We start from the raw sequence: 14903 nt of genomic DNA on the forward strand, positions 1-14903 counted from the left end.
TGATCTTCAGCATTCCGAGCCCCCAGCAGCGTCGCTAGAGATCCACACCATCAAAACCAGCCATTATGTAGGGCTGACCTCAAATAAGGCCTATTGATTGTTTCATCAACACCCATCGTGGGCCAGAGGAGGACAGAATGTATTGCTCATATGTTATGAGCATTGACCTCTGCATTTACCCAATTGTTTTTTTCTGCAAGGGCTCCCAAGTCACAATCTCTATCAGCAATTGGTTCATTTTCACAAATTAAACAAAACAGTAAATTCTATATTAATTCTCTATTTCTGTAAAACGAGTAACAATTCTATTAGAGGCTCTCCTGGTTGCATCTGTGTGCTGATCAAAACATTCCTCTTCGTAAGACTAAGTAAGACATTCTTGGCCTATTAGAGCACACGTGGCTGAATGAGATTAAATTAGTTCAAATGAGTTTAAAGAGACATAGCTGAGTTTACAGAGACATAGCTGAGACATAGCTGAGTTTACACAGACATAGCGGAGACATAGCTGAGTTTACAGAGACATAGCTGAGTTTACAGAGACATAGCTGAGTTTACAGAGACATAGCTGAGACATAGCTGAGTTTACAGAGACATAGCGGAGACATAGCTGAGTTTACAGAGACATAGCTGAGTTTAAAGAGACATAGCTGAGTTTACAGAGACATAGCTGAGACATAGCTGAGTTTACAGAGACATAGCGGAGACATAGCTGAGTTTACATAGACATAGCTGAGTTTACAGAGACATAGCTGAGTTTACAGAGACATAGCTGAGACATAGCTGAGTTTACAGAGACATAGCTGAGACATAGCTGAGTTTACAGCGACATAGCTGAGACATAGCTGAGTTTACAGAGACATAGCTGAGACATAGCTGAGTTTACAGAGACATAGCTGAGACATAGCTGAGTTTACAGAGACATAGCTGAGACATAGCTGAGTTTACAGTGACATAGCTGAGTTTACAGTGACATAGCTGAGTTTACAGAGACATAGCTGAGTTTACAGAGACATAGCTGAGTTTACAGAGACATAGCTGAGTTTACAGAGACATAGCTGAGTTTACAGAGACATAGCTGAGTTTACAGAGACATAGCTGAGTTTACAGAGACATAGCTGAGACATAGCTGAGTTTACAGAGACATAGCTGAGACATAGCTGAGTTTACAGAGACATAGCTGAGACATAGCTGAGTTTACAGAGACATAGCTGAGACATAGCTGAGTTTACAGAGACATAGCTGAGACATAGCTGAGTTTACAGTGACATAGCTGAGACATAGCTGAGTTTACAGAGACATAGCTGAGACATAGCTGAGTTTACAGTGACATAGCTGAGTTTACAGTGACATAGCTGAGTTTACAGAGACATAGCTGAGTTTACAGAGACATAGCTGAGTTTACAGAGACATAGCTGAGTTTACAGAGACATAGCTGAGACATAGCTGAGTTTACAGAGACATAGCTGAGACATAGCTGAGTTTACAGAGACATAGCTGAGACATAGCTGAGTTTACAGAGACATAGCTGAGACATAGCTGAGTTTACAGAGACATAGCTGAGACATAGCTGAGTTTACAGTCACATAGCTGAGACATAGCTGAGTTTACAGAGACATAGCTGAGACATAGCTGAGTTTACAGTGACATAGCTGAGTTTACAGTGACATAGCTGAGTTTACAGAGACATAGCTGAGTTTACAGAGACATAGCTGAGTTTACAGAGACATAGCTGAGTTTACAGAGACATAGCGGAGACATAGCTGAGTTTACAGAGACATAGCGGAGACATAGCTGAGTTTACAGATACATAGCTGAGTTTAAAGAGACATAGCTGAGTTTACAGAGACATAGCTGAGACATAGCTGAGTTTACAGAGACATAGCGGAGACATAGCTGAGTTTACATAGTCATAGCTGAGTTTACAGAGACATAGCTGAGACATAGCTGAGTTTACAGAGACATAGCTGAGACATAGCTGAGTTTACAGAGACATAGCTGAGACATAGCTGAGTTTACAGCGACATAGCTGAGACATAGCTGAGTTCACAGAGACATAGCTGAGACATAGCTGAGTTTACAGAGACATAGCTGAGACATAGCTGAGTTTACAGAGACATAGCTGAGACATAGCTGAGTTTACAGAGACATAGCTGAGACATAGCTGAGTTTACAGAGACATAGCTGAGACATAGCTGAGTTTACAGAGACATAGCTTAGACATAGCTGAGTTTACAGAGACATAGCTGAGACATAGCTGAGTTTACAGAGACATAGCTTAGACATAGCTGAGTTTACAGAGACATAGCTGAGACATAGCTGAGTTTACAGAGACATAGCTGAGACATAGCTGAGTTTACAGAGACATAGCTGAGACATAGCTGAGTTTACAGAGACATAGCTGAGACATAGCTGAGTTTACAGAGACATAGCTGAGACATAGGTGAGTTTACAGAGACATAGCTGAGACATAGCTGAATTTACAGAGACATAGCTGAGACATAGCTCTTTCCACAGGAAGCCATCAAAGGTGGCGAATGAGCCATATGAGGAGCCTGCTTGTGTCAGGCAATCATCCGCAGATGTGCAGTCTCTTACATTTAGCCAAGGATCATGTTTAGTAATTCATGACCTTACTGCATGGCTGGCTGTTGGTGCTACAGTATCAGGGGGAACGGTGCCTCGGTGTGACATGGAGGCTGCTTCCTGTCTTATTCATGTCAAATATATGATATTAATGTGACGCAGACAATCCAGGCGTGCAGCTTCACGCAACACGGCTGCGTTCTCAATCCTGCTGTTCGTGCATTTTACGGAAGACAGAGCCTTTAATGTTTTTCATTTTACCTGAGTTGACCTACATTTTAATTCCCTTGATTGTGGTATTTTTGGGGGGGGAATTTGTTCCATCTCGATGCATTTCCAGATTTGTTTTATTTATTTATTATTATTATCATCATCATCATCTTCATCATCACTATCCTGTAGCATGCATTTGAAGGTTTTTTCATTGGCTTAGAATACGAATATGGACATAGACCTCCTCTTGAAGACTCAGCCAGAGGTTCTAGTAGGACGACCATTACACTAATATTGCACTGACCATGTCCTCCAATCTCAAGACCCTATATACTCCCGAACAGTGACAAGACTATGACACTGACTGACCTTGGGACAACTCAGTGCTGACCATGAGCCAGATTAGTAGAAAAATAAATTACATTCTCTGTTCTCCTGTGCAAATCTGCACATCTTAATCATTCCTATTAAAACAGCCATGGAATGAAAAAAAAAGACAGCTTTATGGTTAAGAAAATCCATTATATACCAAATACAATTCAAACAAGTATTGTCCACTGTATCCAGTGTATGTCATAAAAATAAACAAGTAGTAGCCTTGTAACTCTCTCTTGAATAGGCTTGTATATCTTACTGGTTGTTTGGCGTTATATATTCTATCCCTGACCTCACCAAATTCAATTTCTTTACTTTATATTGGACGACACAATTCCCAGACAGAATCTGTCTCTCTAAGATTTCATTGCAGGATGTTAGATTTGAGGACGAGTGAGTGAGAGAGAATGAGAGAGAGAGAAAAAAAACAATGTAGCAGCTTGTATATGTCTCCATGACACAAGATTTTTGTGTACAGCTTTAAGGATTAGAGAGCTAATCATTTCGAGTGTCACACATCACACCCTGACTGTTGATACACTGTCAGCGGATGGTGTCCTGTTCTCTTTGTTATGCAGAATTGAACCACACCATTGGTTGTTTTTAAATTGAGAGTTCTCCTCTTCAGTCAGAGGAAGGCCCTAAAAAATTGCCAATGACTCCAGCCACCCTAGTCCTAGACCTCTACCTACATGTACATATTACCTCAACTACCTCGACTAACCTCAACTACCGCCCCCGCACATTGACTCTGTACCGGAACCCCTATGTATATATCCTCGCTACTGTTATTTTATTGTTGCACCTTAATTATTTGTTATATTTCCATTTTTACTTTATTTTTTCTTAAAACTGCATTTTTGGTTAAGGGCTTGCACGTTAGCATTCCACGGTTGTATTTGGCGCATGTGACAAATGCCATTTGATTTGATTTGATTTGTTGAACTCAACAACACACATTCACACACAAAATAGCAAAGGCATTTCATCACCAGTATGCAACAATGTACACTTTCTCAAATCCCCAGCTCCGTTGAGAAAGAGAGACCGGTGGATATCAGTCGAGAGGAGAGATTGATGCATACCTTCAAGATACAGTAACTGTCATGATTCATTTACATGTTAACAACTAAAGCCTTTTCACAGCACTATCACGGTGATGGTTTCCATGCATTCACTGTACGTGGATGCGCAGTCTGGATTTTGCCGAGATAAGACTAAATGATGAGGTCCATTCCTTGTCAAAGCAAATATTTTGAAAGGGAGATGACTTTGAGATGCAATAATGTCAATAGACTCCAGAGAATTAGCTGTATTTTCATATAGAAATACCAGTGAAGTCGCCAGCGAAAGCTCTTTCAACGTGAAAGAATGGAGACTCATTATTCGAACGAAGCCTTGTTACGAAACACAGGCCATTTTGAAATAGTGAAGTGAGGGAGTAAAAAAATGTGTCATTTTAATTTTTATGAAATAAACTCTCCCTTTCGGCTTCCTTGTTTCTTCTGTTCCCTTGAATATGCCACAGGCTCCAGGAAAAAGATAACCCACTGAAGCACCTTTGATTAGGCGGAAATGAAAAGATGACAGTTTTAAGGCACAGGAAGCAGTGGACTCGGGATAATAAAAGGTTTAGGTAGCGGGCAGTGTGGGAAAGGCACCCTTTCTCCCGATGCACTCAGCAGGCCTCTTCACAGGCAGTCAATTACCTTGGTTAAGCGTGGGGAGAGGCTCTGCCAGCACCCCGCTGTGCATCCCCTAATCACAGCAAACTACTGGAGGAAGGGGAACAAAAGCACGTTGACATAGCGACAGACTGAGGCGAGCGGAGGGAGAAAATAGTCCAGTCTCTCAGAGGTTTTAGAAATGAGTCATGAAGACACTCTAAATAACATTGATCAAGTAGATACGGAAGTTATTTCATCATGACTGAGTAGGAGGAACACTGGTATAGAATATTCAATGTTTATGTGCTCTGACATCATGAGCGTAAATATGGTATTCAAACAATTGCAATTGTGGTTGATAATGTGTTATCTGGAAGCCGCTATCTGCAATTGTTGGAATACCACACTAAGATTAAATGTTTTCCAAAGCCTTCATAATACAACACTGTTTTTGACCTCTCCGTTTGGTTCAATATATTAAATACAGACATACAAGTGTGTCCTTCATTAAAAACCTTGAATTCATGGTATTCATTCTCTTTAATGTGTTTGACATTCAATTTGCTAGCTATTAGTCATACTAAAATTGGTATATTTTGGGTTCGCAGTCACAATAAAGACCTTGTCTAGAAAAAGGCCTTGTCACATTGCAGCACAAAGAGAAAGAAATATTGACAACAGAAATACAAACCATCACCACTGCTTTTCTCTTTATAGCGTTATATGGTATTTTCAAACATAATGTCGCACACCAGTTTCTGAAATTGCAACTTTAGTGGCTTTAAGTGCGTCTCTTTTCAGAGAAGTAAGGCAAGACTTTTTTCGAATGTCTTTATGTTCTCCTTCTCCTCTGTCTTCTGAGCGAGGGAACGCATCCTGATATTTATTGTCAGTTGGAGAGTCCCTGATTACTACCATTTGTTCTCAGCATGGGGAAACAAAAACAGCAGGCTCCTCGCCGCTGCATTATACAAGGAGTTGTCACTCTGTTTAGCAGACTGTCTTTTCTTCCCTCTTCCTTTATCCCTCTCTCTTTCACACTATCCCACTTTTAACTATTTGTCTCTGTCTTTGCACTCTTTTACCCCATCCATCTTTGTCTCTCTTTATCTTCCAGGTTCTAGTCAATCTCCTTACATACCCACGCATTCTTCTGTGGAAACTAGCACTCTCTCCCAGCTCTTTCTCCCTCAAACTATAGTTCTCTGCAAGTTCAAAGTATCCACATGACTAACTGTATTCAAAGAGTTATGCCCACACTTAAATTGTGTTTAACATCTATTTGTTGTTGTTCTAAGCGTGTACTAAACATATGATTTGTGTAGAGAGCACTGTGTTGTGCCACTCTAAGTGGGATTTTGAAGACTCCTGAGTCACCAGTTCTTCTTTGATCCGAGTCAGACAGGCTTCATTGAGATTATATTCAGCGATCCAATTTGTGAAAATGGTTTGCTGTGGTACTTCACGTGATTCTTATATAACCATGAATTGAAACATGACCTGGCCCGCTGTGTCCTCTGCTTTCATTAATAGATCACACCTTACGGAGATAGTCTAACAATGTTGTGATAATCAGGTGAAATAAGACACCCAAATACACATATCATTTCTCGGGTGACATTGTTGTCCATGTCCTGTCCTATTTTCAGGTGAAATGAGATCTGAGATGAAACTGCTGAGGAGATGTAAGGGCTTGAATTACGTTCTCACAGATAAGGTCATCACTAGTTGAACAGAAATATCAAACTGCAGTTTTAAGATGCTATTATGATGACTAACTTATTAGAGCTGTAACGGTGGTCCTCCTCCTCTTCAACCGAAAAGGAGGAGTAGTGATGGAACCAAGGCGCAGCGGGTTGTGAACACATAATTTATTTAAAGAAAACACGAACTCGACTATAAACTAACAAAACAACAAGCGGTGTAGACAGACCTGGACGACGAACTCACATAAACACGAAGAACGCACGAACAGGGAAAAATAGACTACACAAAATGACGATGTACAAAACAAACCGAACAGTCCCATATGGTGCGACAAACACTGACACAGGAGACAACCACCCACCACGAACACTGTGAAACAACCTACCTAAATATGACTCTCAATTAGAGGAACGCCAAACACCTGCCTCTAATTAAGAGCCATACCAGGCAACCCTAAACCAACATAGAAACAGACAACATAGAATGCCCACCCAAACTCACGTCCTGAACAGAAATAGGTCAGGAACGTGACAAGAGCTGAAGGTAGAATACCTGTATGCATAGAATGACGGGCATTTTAGGTTTGCCCCTTTGTGCTGGTGTAATTGATCAGTGATTTTGGTGATAAGTATTGATGATTGGAACCTCTCAAAGCTGTAAAATCCCATGTAACCACACTAATGGTGTGTACCGTTCCACAAGGTTATTTGCCAAAACCGCCTGAATCGGCAAAAATAACCCACCGCCTCTGGCTAACAATACATCATGGCTAGGCCTCAATCTAGGAAGTGTCCAATTTTATATCTTCAGTTACTGTGTCAATATAGAAAAAAGATATCCTGAGAATGTCCATGACAAGTCGTGGGAGAAGGAGGCGTATGAGAGAGCAGTGATATGTTTAACATGTAATAAGCAATGAATGCAAATAGCTTTCCATGCATTTCCATGCATTACATCTCAATCTACACACCACAGCACATGACTCTTTGACTCGTATGACTCCATAGCCCCCAGTTAGAGTGCAAAATAAATACAGGCGCCAAAGACACAACTATTTACAATACTGTACAAAGCTGACCCTCCTTTGCACTGTTTACTTGAAATCTCATTGTTTGTGGCCCCCTCCCAGTCTTGGTGAACTAAAAAGGAGTCTCTTTCAGGCCTTATGATCTTCCCGCTAAAGAATCATTTCCTTTTCATGTGTTTCCACTTGGGATAATGTGTTAGAACTTCAAAGCCTGGCCCTCATCTGCAGCTCAATACCTAGTCTTGCAACTTCCTCTGAGGCAAAAGTATAATATTATCATCACAAAACCACACCACGGCCTCTCGGTGCCCCACGGTTTATTTGCATTTATATTGATGGCGGCAGGCCCCTGTATAGCTTAACTTGGCACAAAGTATGATTCTAAAAACTGATAAGAGCAGCGGAGTAGGGAGAAGACAAAATGTAAAATCAAAAAAAGAAACGTCCTCTCACTGTCAACTGCGTTTATTTTCAGCAAACTTAACATGTGTAAATATTAACAGAAATGGAATAATGTGTCCCTGAACAAAGTGGGGGTCAAAATCAAAAGTAACAGTCAGTATCTGGTGTGGCCACCAGCTGCATTAAGTACTGCAGTGCATCTCCTCCTCATGGACTGCACCAGATTTGCCAGTTCTTGCTGTGAGATGTTACCCCACTCTTCCACCAATGCACCTCCACCAATGCACCTGCAAGTTCATTTCTGGGGGGAACCGCCCTAGCCCTCACCCTCCGATACAGGTCCCAGATATGCTCAACGGGACTGAGATCCGGGCTCTTCGCTGGCCATGGCAGAACACTGACATTCCTGTCTTGCAGGAAATCACGCACAGAACGAGCAGTATGGCTGGTGGCATTGTCAGGCTGGAGGGTCATGTCAGGATGAGTCTGCAGGAAGGGAACCACATGAGGGTTGAGGATGTCTTCCCTGTAAGGCACAGCATTCAGATTGCCTGCAATGACAATAAGCTCAGTCCGATGATGCTGTGACGCACCGCCAGAGACCATGACAGACCCTCCACCTCCAAATCGATCCCGCTCCAGAGTATAGGCCTCTGTGTAACGCTCATTCCTTCGACGATAAATGTAAATGCGACCATCACCCCTGGTGAGACAAAACCATGACTCGTCAGTGAAGAGCACTTTTTGCCAGTCCTGTCTGGTCCAGCGACAGTGGGTTTGTGCCCATAGGCAAAGTTTTTACCGGGGATGTCTGGTGAGGACTTGCCTTACAACAGGCCTACAAGCTCTCAGTCCAGCCTCTCTCAGCCTATTGCGGACAGTCTGAGCGCTGATGGCGGAACTGTGCGTTCCTGGTGTAACTCAGACAGTTGTTGTTGCCATCCTGTACCTGTCCCACAGGTGTGATGTTCAGATGTACCGATTCTGTACAGGTGTTGTTACACGTGGTATGCCATTGCGAGGACGATCAGCTGTCCGTCCTGTCTCCCTGTAGCGCTGTCTTAGGCGTCTCACATTGCAATTTATTGCCCTGGCCACATCTGCAGTCCTCATGCCTCCTTGCAGCATGCCTAAGGCACGTTCACGCAGATGAGCAGGGACCCTGGCCATCTTTCTTTTGGTGTTTTTCAGAGTCAGTAGAAAGGCCTCTTTAGTGTCCTAAGTTTTCATAACTGTGACCTTAATTGCCTACCTTCTGTAAGCTGTTAATGTCTAAACGACCGATCCACAGGTGCATGTTCATTAATTGTTTATGGCTCATTGAACAAGCATGAGAAACAGTGTTTAAACCCTTTACAATGAATATCTGTGAAGTTATTTGGATTTTTTACGAATTATCTTTGAAAGACAGGGTCCTGAAAAAGGGAAGTTTCTTTTTTTGCTGAGTTTAAAGAAGAAGATTAGTTATTAGCTCTCAAATACTGGGAATGGCTATCAATGCAAATAAATATAGAAAGTCAAGAATTACACACTGTGCAACGTTATCCACCTATTCGTTTCAGAACAGAAAAAAACGAAACAAAAACCATGAAACTGTTTCACTCATTCTCTTAAAGGATCCGCCCCCGTTTTTCAAATGTTTGCCGAAAATGACATACCCAAATCTAACTGTCTGTAGCTCAGGACCTGAAACAATGACATCCATATTCTTGATACAGTTTGAAAGGAAACACTTTGAAGTTTGTAGAATTGTTAAATTAATGTAGGAGAATGTAACACATTAGATCTGGTAAAAGATAATACAAAGAAAAAAATGTATTGTTTAGTATTTGTTTTGTACCATCATCTTTGAAATAAAAGAGAAGGGCCTTAATGTATCATTCCAGCCCAGGCGCAATTTAGATTTTGGCCAATAGATGGCAGCAGTGTATGTGCAAAGTTTTAGACTGATCCAATGCACCATTGCATTTCTGTTCAACATTTTGTATCAAGATTGCCCAAATGTGCCTAATTGGTTTATTAATCTTAATTGTTAATTTGTTTTCCCTTTTATGTTGTTCCCTCTGAAAAACAAGGACCAAACAGACAGATGGAAGCGTTGCAGCAATTCAGCTATGCAAATTGTGCCTCTGAGAAAAAGACAAACAAGAAGAGATACTTCACAAAATGATTTCCTTTGCCAAAATATGAAATCATAGACGAATTACAATGGCAAACATGCAGCAAGAGACAATCGATGATATTGCGTTGATTGTTTGAGTTCAATAAGATTGGACAAACAGAGATACAGGTGAGAGAGTGCCAAGTTTGATCTTGATTAGCCATTGTTTCTATACGATTAACTGGGATCCCCTACTGTTGTGAGAGTTCCCTAAAGTCTCAGCTACTCAGAAATCCCTCTAACATTGTATATTGCTGAACAATAGTACATAATTACAATCATACACACAATATACACAGAAGTATGTGGACAGCCCTTCAAATTAGTAGATTTTGCTATTTCAGCAACACCTGTTGCTGACAGGTGTATAAAATTGAGCACACAGCCATGCAATCTCCATAGACAAAACATTGGCAGTAGAATAGCCTTACTAAAGAGCTCAGTGACTTTCAATGTGGAACCGACATAGGATGCCACCTTTCCAACAAGTCAGTTAGTCAAATTTCTTCCCTACTAGAATTTCCCCGGTCAACTGTAAGTGCTGTTATTGTGAAGTGGAAACATCTAGGAGCAACAACAGCTCAGCCGCAAAGTGGTAGGCCACACAAGCTCACAGAAAGGGACTGCTGAGTGCTGAAGCGCGTGGTGTGTAAAAATGGTCTGTCCTCGGTTGCAACACTACCGAGTTCCAAACTGCCTCTGGAAGCAACGTCAGCACAAGAACTGTTAGTCGGGAGCATCATAAAATGGGTTTCCATGTCCGAACAGTCGCACATAAGCCTAAGATCACCACGCACAATGCCATGTGTTGGCTGGAGTGGTGTAAAGCTAGCGGCCATTGGACTCAGGAGCAGTGGAAACGCGTTCTCTGGTGTGATGAATCACACTTCACCATATGGCAGTCCGACGGACAAATCTGGGTTTGGCCGATGCCAGGAGAACGCAAACGGCCCAAATGCATAGTGCCAACTGTAAAGTTTGGTGGAGGAGGAATAATGGTTTGGGGCTGTTTTTCTTGGTTTTGCCTAGACCCCTTAGTTCCAGTGAAGGGAAATCTTAACGCTACACCATACAGTGACATTCTAGACGATTCTGTGCTTCCAACTTTGTTGCAACAGTTTGGGGAAGGCCCTTTCCTGTTTCAGCATGCCATTGCCCCCGTGCACAAAGCGAGGTCCATACAGAAATGGATTGTTGAGATAGGCGTGGAAGAACTTGACTGGCCTGCAAAGAGCCCTGATCACAACCCCGTTGAACACCTTTGGCATCAATTGGAAAGCTGACTGCGAGCCAGGCCTAATTGCCCAACATCAGTGCCTGACCTCTCTAAACCCTTGTGGCTGAATGGAAGCAAGTCCCCGCAGCAATGTTCCAACATCTAGTGGAAAGCCATCCCAGAAGAATGGAGGCTGTTATAGCAGCAATGGGGGGACCAACTCCATATTAATGCCCATGATTTTGGAATGAGATGTTCAAGCAGGTGTCCACATACTATTGGTCATGTAGTGTAGGTTAGTGTGTGACATACTGTGCACTAGATTCCATTCTATATAGAGACTAGTCAAACAAACAAATACATGCAGACTTTCTGCCAAAAGAGCTAAACTTTATCTGAACATTTGTACATTCATTAATGGCACCAAAGCACAGAAAGGAGTATAAAATGGCAGCATTTATTGCCAAATGTACTGCATTTCATTTCAGGCCTCATTACTTGATAGAGGCTATGGAGCCAAACCAGCAGTGCACCTTAGCTATTTGTATAGCTGTGACAGTGGGGTGGAGGTGACTACCATGGACACAGATTGATTGGCATATTTTCAATATACATGAGAGACAAAGGGGATGGGGAAATCATCACACATTTATATTGTACTCTTTCTTCAGATGAAACCTTGCTGATAAAATGTGACTCATGTCCTTTCTCACTGACATTATTCACAGCTTTCCTTCATTCCACAACAGAAATGGTCCCACAATCCGCCATACAGTTCTACCTTTGAGACAGATCATAAAATAATTAGACACAAGACCTTTACAGACTGCATAATCCCCATTTCCCAAAAATGGAGACTAGCAAATGTGCAGTGTGGTGTGACACCAGAAAGTATTCAGAGTAGTGTGTTGTGGGAACAGTAGAAGGAGGAAAAGAGAGATGATGAAGAAGTGATGAAGAAAACCATGGTTCATGGTTTCATGGTTCATATTTATTTATCTGAGTATTTCTGGCATTTTGCTCGGTGCCCAAAGCTTTTAGGGTCTCACAACCTGCTTTAAAAACAGAACTTGACTCTTCAGTCTCCACCCGTCCTCTCCTCTCCTCCTTACTATGCGTCGTTGAGAGAAGATGCCATTGCCAGGTCATCATTACGTTATCAACATTAGCAGGTTAAACACAAGCACAATTATGATTCTGGAGTCAGTCTTGCCGCCAGCATTACTGATGGACTCTGTGAAATAATGAATTTGTCAATGGGATAAAAAAAACGATAAAAAATCACTTGCCTAGTTAAATAAAGGTTAAATAAAAATATAAAAAAATGTAACACTGAGCGTACAAAATATTAGGAACACTCTTTCCATGACGTAGACTGACCAGGTGAATCCAGGTTGAAAGCTATGATCCATTATTGATGTCACTTGTTAAATCCACTTCAAATCAGTGTAGATGATGGGTAGGAGACAGGTTAAATAAAGATTTTTAAGCCTTGAGACAATTGAGACATGGATTGTGTATGTGTGCCATTCAGAGGGTGAATGAGCAAGACAAAAGATTTAAGTGCCTTTGAATGGGGTATGTTAGTAGTTGTCAGGTGCACCGGTTTCTGTGTGTCAAGGATTGCAATGCTGCTGGGTTTTTCATGCTCAACAGCTTCCTGTGTGTATCAACAATAGTCCATCACCCAAAGGACATCCAGTCAAACATTGGAGTCAACATGGGCCAGCATCCCTGTTGAACAATTTCGACACCTAGTAGAGTCCATATGAATTGCAACTGCAGTAGTTTGATGATATGGATTGTTTATTTTTTGAGTGATTTTCAATGCAATGCATTCTGGCCAGAAGCTGCTGCATACAGTCTCCAGGTATCTTTCAGGCTTGGGCAGCTTAACGCTGACTGTACACCTTTTTGGTTCGAACGGATGATCTCTGCATGTGTAGGAGGTGTGATGGTGTGCGGGTGCTTAACTAACATGGCTACCTTAGCATTCTGCAGCGATACGCCATCCCTTCTGGTTTGTGCTTAGTGCAACTATCATTTGTTTTTCAACAGGACAATGACCCAACACACCTCCAGGCTGTGTAACTGCTATTTGACCGAGAAGGAGTGATGGAGTGGTGCATCAGATGACCTGGCCTCCACAATCACCTGACCTCAACCCAATTGAGATGGTTTGGGATGAGTTGGACCGCAGAGTGAAGGAAAAGCAGCCAACAAGTGCTCAGCATATGTGGGAACTCCTTCAAGATTGTTGGAAAAGCGTTCCAGGTGAAACTGGTTGAGAGAATGCCAAGAGTGTGCAAATCTGTCATCAAAGCAAAGGGTGGCTACTTTGAAGACTCAAATATAAAATATATTTTGATTTGTTTAACACTTTTTTGGTTACTACATGATCCAATATGTGTTATTTCATAGTTTTGATGTCTTTGCCATTATTCTACAATGTAGAAAATAGTAAAAAAACAACCTTGAATGAGTAGGTGTATCCAAACTTAGGATTGGTACTGTACTTTCTGGACAATAGTCTGGGTGAGTATACATATGATGCTATAACAAATGGCAAAATGGGACAGCGTGTATTTGTGATTTAAGAGTAACCATAGCAACACCATTCTACAGAGTTTGTGATAAAGCACTTAAGAGGTAGCTTTTTCTCCATGAAGAATCAGATGTGGCAGGACAGATTGCCAACTCCTTGCTGGAAAGTTTGCCATGAAATATCAACTGACCTGAACAGACATTACACTCTGGGATTCGCTGGTCAATACTGTACCTGGCTCCAGTCGCTGTTTTTATTGTTAATGGTTACTGAGATTATGATGGAGAAGAAAAGCATACATTATATTTTGATAAATGTTCCTGCCATGCAATTTCAAAAAAGAGAGTAACAGGACAGAGAGAAAAGAGAGCAATGGATTTTTTTTCTCTATATGTAGTATTAAAGAGAGGGAGGAGAATAATGATGTGGTTCTGTTGCTGGGACAAGATCCCATTAATATATCAGTCAATTATTTAATAAGAGAATATGAGATCAACGGTTGCCCTCTCAGTGCAATCCATTCCATCAGGAAGATAACTACTAGGCTCTCCCTGCCTGTACATGGACCAGATTGCAGATGCCGTCCCTTTACACTTAAATTTTAGCTGGGATTGAGGGAGGATGAGGCAAAGATCAGCGTTATGGGACTAAAGACCTCTTATTCCCACCATATCCATCACTGATATACGTGTGCAGTTTGGGTGCTGGAGAAGGTTTATCAGACCACACTATTGTCAAAACAATTGCTGTGGCAACAGGTTACTGTCCTCCCCTTCCACAGCCCACAAAATGTATCAAAACACTACGATATACTATATCCAACACACATTTCAACCTAGTATCACGTTAGGGATAGTTTGGGAATATTAGCGCCACAATTCATACAATTTGAAAGGTTCTCTGAATGCTGGGCTCCCAATGGTTGTGAGTAATTAAACTACTGGAATATTCAAAAGGTTGGTAACACCTTACTAACTATGACATTTTATGACGAGCTAATTTCT

Source organism: Salvelinus fontinalis, chromosome 35 (genome assembly GCF_029448725.1).
Source record: "Salvelinus fontinalis isolate EN_2023a chromosome 35, ASM2944872v1, whole genome shotgun sequence".
Classification (NCBI taxonomy): domain Eukaryota; kingdom Metazoa; phylum Chordata; class Actinopteri; order Salmoniformes; family Salmonidae; genus Salvelinus; species Salvelinus fontinalis.